Here is a 7,446-nt window from a genome sequence, read left to right on the forward strand (position 1 = left end):
CATTTTCAGGAAAACTTGCCAGATATAAGGTTAGATGTACTGGGAGTGAATATGCTTGAAAAAATCTGAAAAGTACTTGGTGAAAGTGAGTGGGGAGGTTATGGTAACCCTAGATTTTCATTGGTACAAAATATTAGTGGAAGCAGTGCATACTGTGAGGGAGCTAGAATAATTTTTTTAAAGGCAGAGGATTTGTGTTATCTATCAATAGTGTCTTTACAAAATCTGTTACTAAAGTAAAGAGTTTTTACTAAAAGATCAGACTCCTGGAGGAGAAGAGCATGAGTGTTCTGGATTCTTCCCGAATATGCTAAATTTGCAGAATGTCTGTCTCTTCAGTAAGTATAAGATACATTGGTCAGTTTAAGCAATAGTGAGGAATTGTGGGCAGTCAACAGCATGTAATAATTCCGAATTCCAACAATCGCAGAAGCCATGGAACCCAAACAGGGATTAACCTGCAGCAGGGATAGGGGTGAGGCTGGCATGAAGCATGCCTAATGCTCCTCTCACTCCTCCTACAACATCTGGCACAGCCTGGCTTTTGTGACCACTTGGATCAGAACTGTGGACAAACCAGCAGCCTGTTCTCAGTCTCAGATGTGAATCCAAGGCTAAAGGGTGAGATACTCTGTAAGGACCACCCTTGTGTCTTCAAGGAATTCTGGCTGCTGGCTGGAGTCTGTGGGCTGGGATTCTGGAGCTGAGATTGCATGTGCTTCTTACAGAAGCTGCCTGTTTGCCACAGCTTTCTCCTAAGCTATATGCCCCTAATGGGAGGGAAGCCACAAATATTATGGATTCCTTAAGAACCATGTCATTCCCCCCTCCTTTATGGCAATTCATAGAACATGTCATCAGCTAGTTTAGATGTAAAATTCTTAAAGCCACCTATTTTCATTGTTTGTTCTATTTTACACCAATACCCAGCTTTTATACATTGCGTAGTGGATTATTTTATGTGTATATATGATATACATATGCATATATTGACACACTTATGCATATACATATGTGATCTCATTTAATGACCACAAAACTTCATAAAATAGCACATGTGTTTAATTAAAGAGGAAACTAGAGCTCAGAGAATTTGACTAACAAGCCTGAGATAAAGCTAACGAAATGCATAATGAATATGAACACAAGGCTCTGACTACAGGGTCCCTGTTATTTCCCACAGTTTCCACTCAACGTGAAGCCAACTGACTGTCCTGGGGAGGCTGGAGTCAGGACTTTCCAGGGATATTTATCCACCTGGTACAAGTCATCAATGTAAGAAAGAGAGAGTGTCACAGCAACACACTCAGAAAGTGCTTCCTCCCCTCGTGATGATATCTTATTTGGCTTGTTCTACTTGGTTTTTATTGGACCTGGATTAGACTTCTATTGACTGATCTTCTATGGAGGGTTTTAGTCAACTGCTCAACAGCATGTGAGGTCAGATAGTGTATCAGAAAGAATGATGAGATTGCAGCCAAACTGACATGGGTTTGGAGACTGGCTCTAACACTTCAGAGTCTTTTTCAGGTTTACTTCTTTGAGAACTTAATTTCCTAATCTGTAGAGTGGGGAGGACAATACTTTTCAGAGTTGTGGTACAGTTCTCACTGTGGTGACAGGCGATTAAGTGTAGATGTTATCATTGGTAACACGGGCACAAGTGGCCCAAACAGAGGGGGGTGGGTTTCTGCAGAGCCTTCTCCTAAGGGTCTCAATGACCATTTGTGGGGTTCTGGCATTTCAAGGTCCTGAGTGTAACTTCTGTCCTTTCTCTGCCAAGAGGCCTCGAGCTCTCTCTCTGCCTCCCTTTTCTATTTATTTTTCTTTTAATTGCAGATAAAGCAGGCTTTATTTTTTGTTTTTATGTTTATTTTTATATTTTATTAATATAAAGAGAACAAATTTCATGTATTTTGTAGGTACAGTCCTAAGAAGATAACCATACTTCCCTGTCTCCATCCCTCCCTACCTCAACCCTCCTCCTTCTCTTCTTGTCTTTTCATTAATTTTTGAAAAGAAATGAATGTAATCTACTTTATAATCACAGGCGAATTCACTACTACTCATAATATTCAACAAGTAAAAAGTAGGAAAACCACAATTCCACAGGAGTATACACAAGGGCTAAAAATGACAATCATATCAACAATGTCTGTTTCAGTCCTATATATATATTTTAAAAAGATGTATTTATTTTATTTGAAAGTCAGAGTTACACAGATAGAGGCGAGGCAGAGAGAGAGAGATAGAGAGTGAGCTTCCATTCAATGGTTCATTCCCCAATGGGCCGCAATCGGAGCTGTGCTGATCCGAAACCAGGAGCTTCTTTTGGGTCTCCCACGTGGGTGCAGGGGCCCAAGGACTTGGGCCATCTTCTGCTGCTTTCCCAGGCCATAGCAGAGAGATGGATAGGAAGTGGATCAGCCGGGTCTCGAACCGGCTCCCATATGGGATGCCGGCACTTCATGCCAGGGCGTTAACCAGCTGTGCCACAGCGCCAGCCCCCCAATATATGTTTTTGTATTCTATATTACCTGCCCCATATCAGAGACTGTGAGACTTTTTGAGACTACAACCTCCCTTTGCACCAGGATAATAACTGCATTGCGAGGGCCATGAGAAGAGTGTGACGCACTGAAAAGGATCTTGGAGTCTGCCTGCGGCTCCCAGGTACGGGTGGTTGCCAACCATGCTGGCGCTCAGTATCCTCACAGCTGTCCTGCGAGGACTGTAGCAATGGTTCATTGACACCACAGACCAGTGATGCTGCAATTCAGCTTTTCAGTCACCTGGGACCCTGCTGCAAGTGTCCTAGCGCACTCTGGCAGGTGGACAGCAGAGGGCACCTCTAGCCTGCAGTGGTATGCAAGCCGACCTTTGAGAGCACACAGAGCGCACAGACCTGGTCCCTGGCAGCCAGGCCTGCTGCCACTCTTTCCTCTTCTCTCCCTTTGCAGCGCTGTGTTTGTGCCACCCGCATTTGTTCCCGACTCCACCGCCTCCCCTGTCTGTTCGCTCAGGCATCCAGTTGGTCTTTCATGACTTCAGAGTGAAGAGCTGAGCTTTGGACTTGGAGGGGGTAGTTTCCCCATGAAAGCTGGGACTGCAGGCAGTAACTCCCGCAGGCCTTTGTTGAGAAAGGCCTTCCAATGGTGTGTGGAACTTTGTTTTATTAAATCTGATGAGTTCTATATTTTTGCCACATGTCACAGATCACCCACGTTGACTGAGCCCTGCCAGAGCTGAGCTGCTGCTACCCTGAAATGAAGCCAGATTTTTTAAGTGGGTGGGGGTAATTCCAGTTCGGTGCAATAAATTATATGGTTCTGCCTGATTTGTTTTGCTCTGCACTGGGAGAACTCACAATGGAGCGTATCTTGCAATATGTGTGTATGGGGTGGGAGGAAGAAAGAGGAATTGCAGTTTTAGTGAACAGGCTGAAGAGGAGATACGACTGACTCAGCTTGTCTTTTCTATTTTTTTGTATGCTTTCAAAACTTGGGACTGCCCTTCTGAAAGTCCAGGAAAAAAATCTGGCTGCTCAAGTTCCCCACAAAGGTAATAGGAGTCCTTGAACTTCTATCCACTTTTCTTGTCACAAAAGAAAGCTCTAGGGGACTTAGAATCCGAAGAAACATGCCTCTGAGAAGTTCGCTCTCTGTTCTGAAGATGCTGAAGGCTGGGGTTTATCACTGGTTCATGCCCCCATATTGTACTGCGGTTGATTTACGGGAAGATGACCCTGGAACCACTTAGATAAGGAAAAAAGATTTAAACTTTATCCTTTTCTTGATTAACCGGGGGTTTAGAATCATCAGCATTTTGTGGCCATATTACGATGTAGTCCAGAGGGAACCAACTTGGAAAATCTGCACTCAAATCTGTATTCTTCCTTGAATTTCTAATCTCCTTGAGATTGGCTTTCTTAATCAGTAGAAATGGGAATGAAATGTGCCCTGCAGGACCTTCATGAGCAGTAGGTGAGAAACTCTGGGTGGATTCTTCTGTGGTATCAGGAAAGCGCAACAATACATTTTTTCTTTTTAAATTTTGAGGCTATTCTGAGGGTCTTTGTGTACCCTCCTTTCCAGGGAGAAAGAAAGATCAGTGTGTCTTCTAGGACTTTTCTGTGAAGGCTCAGTGTTGAGCAGCCTGACTGCAATGGTACGACTTTTCTGGCTTCACAGCTGGAGGAGGAAAGCCTACAGACCTAAGAAGGACTTCTGTGGAGAAACTGGAAATCATAGTTTGAATACACTCTGTATTTATGAATGTGCCTTCATTTACTTCTTTTTTATTTATTTTTTATTTTTTTTATTTGACAGGCAGTTAGACAGTGAGAGAGAGAGAGATAAAGGTCTTCCTTCCGTTGGTTCACCCCCTAAATGGCTGCTACGGCCAGCGTGCTGCGCCTATCTGAAGCCAGGAGACAGGTGCTGCCTCCTGGTCTCCCATACAGGTGCAGGACCAAGCACTTGGGCCATCCTCCACTGCCTTCCCAGACCACAGCAGAGAGCTGGACTGAAAGAGGAGCAACTAGGACAGAATCCAGCGCCCCAACTGGGACTAGAACCCTGGGTGCCGGTGCCGCAGGCAGAGGATTAGCCTAGTGATCCATGGTGCAGCTGTTCATTTACTTCTAAAACAAATATAAACTTAAATAATTTTTATTTTTATTCTTTATCCAAGATCACTGTGTGTATAATTCCAGATATGGAATCTACAAATAAAGCTTTAGAAATTCAATGTGATCTCAAAAGAACACCTTTTTTTCTTCATGCGAAGAACTATAAGATATTTACTTGGTGAAAGTTTGCTTCAGGAAGTCATAATACTGGAAAATTTCAGCTTATCAGAAGTGAAAAATTCTTTCTCATTGTGATATTTATCTGCACTTGTATCCATATGGGACTGAATTGTTGAGGGTGACAGGGAAATTTGGGGATTTCTTCCTCACTATGATGTAGAATTTTTGTGGGAATCCCTGCTGTATGTGTATGAATGGAATCTGTTCACTAATCTTGTTTCAGAGCACAAACTTACTGCTCTCTGGGTGGTATCTCTCAATTGTTTTAACATGTATTTTAGGTTAAAACAAATTCTCAACATTTCTGCCTCAAAATATTGTAGGGAAAAAAATTTAAGTACAATATGATAAAGCTACTAGCTTCCAATTAAAAAAATTTATAGTCCTTTCACAATCAAATCTGGAACTGGGAGGACTTGTACAGACCCCAAGTTTGCCCTGCTGAAGAGGCTGTCCTTTTGTCCTATAGCCCTTCTCACCAAGCTTTCCTACTTCCTCCTTTATTCTTCCTAACCCACGTACCAGAAAGCACTCCACTTCTTCATGCCCTCTCTCTGGTCCTGGCCTTTCTCCATCTCACACTCAGTCTTTCCAAGATGTGTTAATACTGGAAATCAGTTTATACTGTTGCTACCTGCTTCTCTTAGCTCTATCCTCTGGTTCTTTGACTATATGCATATTCCTTTTTCCCATTGAATATTAATTTTCACAGTAATTTTTTCCTGTTAAGACTCACCAAAATGTATTAAATAAAGAATAAATTCTTATTAAAGAAATGTAGTCATTTAAATCTCTTGAGCTATAGACTTAATCACGGGAGTTACTGAATCTCTTCAAAAGCACTTTACTATAGAATGCTGCATATATTTCTGTTTGAATTCCACAAAACTGTACTGTTAGTAGAACACACATTTATGATATTGCAGATAGTGAAATGCTAAAAGTAAAGCATTTGAGAAGTGAACCAGTGGATGGTTCTCCTCTCTCTCTCTCTCTTTATATCTGGTTCTCTCTGCCTCTCTGCTTCTCCATAAAAAAATTCCAATGAATAAAAAAAAGGAATCATTGTTAAAATTAAAAAGAAAACTAGGCAAATTTTGAAAACAATTGGAAGACCCTGAATCTTTTGACATCTCAGTGCTTGTTCTCACTGCTCTAGGATTTATGTCATTCAATTCCTTGAAATCTTAAATATACTTCTTTTATACTTTGCTATTTTCTGCATCATGATAACAAAATTCTCCGAATTCTGTGTCTGTGCTGGAGGACATTGTATACTCCATTGGACAGGACTTTAAAGGAGCAGGAAGAAGTACAAGGCTTCCTCAGCTCTGACCACATATCCCTGCTGTACTGTTAAGAATTACTAGGTTTGTTTTTGAAGTGGGCCAGCACTGAAGATAAAAAAGAGGGGAGTGGTGCGCTTCAGAGAAGTTGGCACTTTTTCTAAGCTATAAATACAACTATATTCTACCAATATTTTTGCTCTCCATATATTATTTTGGGCAACAAGTAATTATTTTCCATCATCCATCAAAAACTTCCTTCCTGACTCTTAGTCATCCCCCCTCACTTATTCAATAGAAACTTGTTGAACATGTTCATGTTCACAGCACTGGAAGCAGAGTCATAGAAAAGAAGTCTTTGCTGTCAATTTGTTCACAGCCACATCCAGAGTGAAATTATATAGGACAGCAATGAAGCAATTAAAGAACACACTAGGATGTGAAACATAGTAAGGTGACATTATTGCAGTTTCAAGGAACTCAGAGGGAGGAGAGAGCACAGATGTGAGGATGACAATTTGATTGAGAAAGACAGTTTTTAAAAAGTTTTATTTATGTTTTTGAAAGTTGGAGTGTCAAAGGGTGGAGGGACACAGAGGGAAAGACACAGAGAGAGCTTTTCATCTGGCTGCAACATCTGTGACTGGGCCAGGCGTAAGGGGCCAAGCATGTGGGCCACCCTCCATTGTTTCCCAGGCATGGTATCAGAAGACTGGATTGGAAATGCTGCAGTCAAGACTACAGTTGGTGCTCCAGTGTGGGGTACTGGTGTTGTAGCGGTTTAAGCCACTATACCACAGTGCCATCCCCAGAAAGAAGGTAACTTTGGTGTATTGATAGTATACACACACACACATACACAAGAACACACACACATTCTCACCTTTTTCTGACTTACACCAGTCTTGGAAAGGCTGACCTCCAAGAACTGCCTCACCCAGCTCTGTTGATCTGCCTTCCTGCTTGTTCAGTCAATGGTAGGGAATAGTAGATGAACAGAAAGGCTGAGACATTTCTTCCCCTGAAACTTCCTGTTTCTCTGTGGTTTTGACAGTGGCTGCATAGTCTGCACCTGTGGTTATGGCACTTGTTAGACAGTCATTCATTCAGGCAACACTGTTCTCTCTCCTTGCATGTGAGTTAAGAAGGAGTGACAGATTCCCTGGTTGTGTTTCCCCAAACACTGACATACCTCTGTAAAGAGTTAGTTGAGGCTTTTGAGTAGTGTTGGTTCTGCCTTCTGCTGAAACTCTGACTGACACAGGGGACGTTCTAGGTGAAGAATATAGTATGCAGGGAGGTCAACAGCAGGAACGAGCTTCAGCAAAGCCAGCTGGGTCAACAGAGTGG

The sequence above is a fragment of the Oryctolagus cuniculus genome, chromosome 5 (assembly GCF_051225735.1).
Source record: "Oryctolagus cuniculus isolate XC-2025 breed Fujian yellow rabbit chromosome 5, ASM5122573v1, whole genome shotgun sequence".
Classification (NCBI taxonomy): domain Eukaryota; kingdom Metazoa; phylum Chordata; class Mammalia; order Lagomorpha; family Leporidae; genus Oryctolagus; species Oryctolagus cuniculus.